Raw genomic sequence first — 2419 nt, forward strand, 5'->3', positions numbered from 1 at the left:
CAAGATGGCCGTGTGCTGATGTAAAAGTATACTATGAATGCTATTATTTTCCCTTCAAATATTTTTTACTCATTCAACTGTTACATTTTCGAATTAATTTGACATGGACACAAGATCCAGGAAGATGCAAACCTGTCAGATACAAAGCAGTTTAGAAATGAAGACGAATGAAATTGCTCATAAGCTTTGATTATTCAACAAAAAGATACAGGCTAAATAACTCATCTGAAAGACGTGCACAGACTGCATGTTAACAGACCAATTATATAGCCTACAGTTATATAAGTTAAGTTATCCTTTTTATTTATCCCCGTGGGAAAATCCTGATGCCATGATAAAACACTAGCTTGTATTATCAATTTATTTTGTCTAAATTCTGAATTTTATTATTTAGAAAAATTAATAGTCAGATAGTCACAATAGACAATTAGTCTGGAAACAAATATTTGTACATACTCTTTTCCTTTATCCATACTTTTCCAGACCGGGAAAATACTAAAATCAAATTCCATACTTGCGTTGGAACCCTGTTACCACCGATTTACATCTTTGACTTAAATGTAATAACGTGATTAAGTGATGTACCTACACAACAGCTCTCTACAGTGTATCAATCACTGCTCAAGTTCATCTCAAGGTAATTTTGTCTAAAAGCCAAACTAGAACAATTCAGACCGGATTACTCTGGTTAAAAAAGGTTAGAGTCAATCTGCATTTCAGTGTGTTGGCAAAAAGGCACTGCAGACAGAGTGGTTTTAGTTGAGGGAAATAACTTTGAATCTTTCCTCTATGACTGTATTGCTGCATGTCTGATGAGACACGCACAGAGCAGCACAGGGATAACAACTGATATGGTACAACTGATAAAGTTTCTCCTTTCATACCCATTTAGCAAGATAAAATAGTACGATTAATTGCAATCTCTGGTAAGTTTATTCAAACTCTCAGTGGTTCAGCCCAGCATTAGCAAATCTAGTCAAAACTGATCATTGTCCATATTAACAAAAACTGTAAATATTGGATTTAACATTCACATAAAGTTTAAGGCATATTAAAGAGGCAAGCACCCTCAGAAGACGGATGGAATAAGTTGAATCATCATAAAGTACGCACGCACGCACGCGCACACACACACACACACACACACACACACACACACACGGAATTATTGGAAATAATCAGTATTTACAATCAGCTGGGGTTGCGGTCAACAGACTTAAAACATTGGATTAAAAATGCAGCATGCCCACTCTCACTCGGCCATCGAATCAAAGACTTTTAAATGACTTTCAAGGTCTTGTTTGAAAAGGTTCAGTAACTTGCCATATATTTTAAAGGTGAAATTCAAGGACTAAGATCGACATGTTTTTGGCATTAGTGAATTAGACATCATTGATGGTCACTTCATCATCGTAAAGCCTTTTTTCTCTTTTATATCGTTTTTTTTTTTTTTTTTTACTCATGGGCTCGTCAATTCAACACCAATATTCATCACTGAATTTGGAAGAAAACCCTGTCTGGACAGATTGAATGGAAAATGATCTACCGTAAATTCCGGACTATAAGCCGCACCTTTTTTCCCGTTTTTTTGCCTTTTTTGGCCCCTGCGGCTTATATAACGGTGCGGCTTATCTATGGATTTTTTCCAAAAAAAAAAAAAAAAAAAAAAAAAATCTCTCTTTTTTAGCACTCTTTCTAACTATAAATCCTATATAACTAGGGGTGTCACGATACACTCAGTTCACGATACGATACGTATCACGATACTGGGTTCACGATAACGATACGATACGATTTTAACAATATTTTTTTAAACTTGAATAATGACAATATATGACTGGAAAAGTAGTATTTTATTTGAAATGCACAAATACAAAACATGCTGTTGTGGGAAATTGTTATTACAATAACAACTAGAAAAAACATGAGATTGGAGATAAGGCTTATCTTGAAATAGAATGAGTTACACCGTCACTTAGATTTACTTTGAACTAAAAGGTTTCTCAGCAGTATAAATTCTCATGCATCTTCAGTTTTTCTTCAAACTCAAACAACAAGACTTTTCTTAATCTATTTTTTATGCATCTTCAGTTTTTCCTGTCAAGTAAACAGTTTTGCCAGAAACTCAATTGAATGGTTTCTCTCCTGTATAACTTAAACAAGAATAAGCCAGCACTCAAAAAAGTCCTTTTGAATATTTAATTTACCTCAGTCAGGATAGAACGGCACATACATGTTTCGGCCTGACGGCCTTCCTCAGTGAGGAAGGCCGTCAGGCCGAAACATGTATGTGCCGTTCTATCCTGACTGAGGTAAATTAAATATTCAAAAGGACTTTTTTGAGTGCTGGCTTATTCTTGTTTAATTTGTACCCGTGCCGTGCACCGGACCTCTTTCTTCACTCTCCGAGTGTGCTCGC

Source organism: Poromitra crassiceps, assembly GCF_964638095.1.
Source record: "Poromitra crassiceps genome assembly, chromosome: 30".
Taxonomy (NCBI): Eukaryota; Metazoa; Chordata; class Actinopteri; order Beryciformes; family Melamphaidae; genus Poromitra; species Poromitra crassiceps.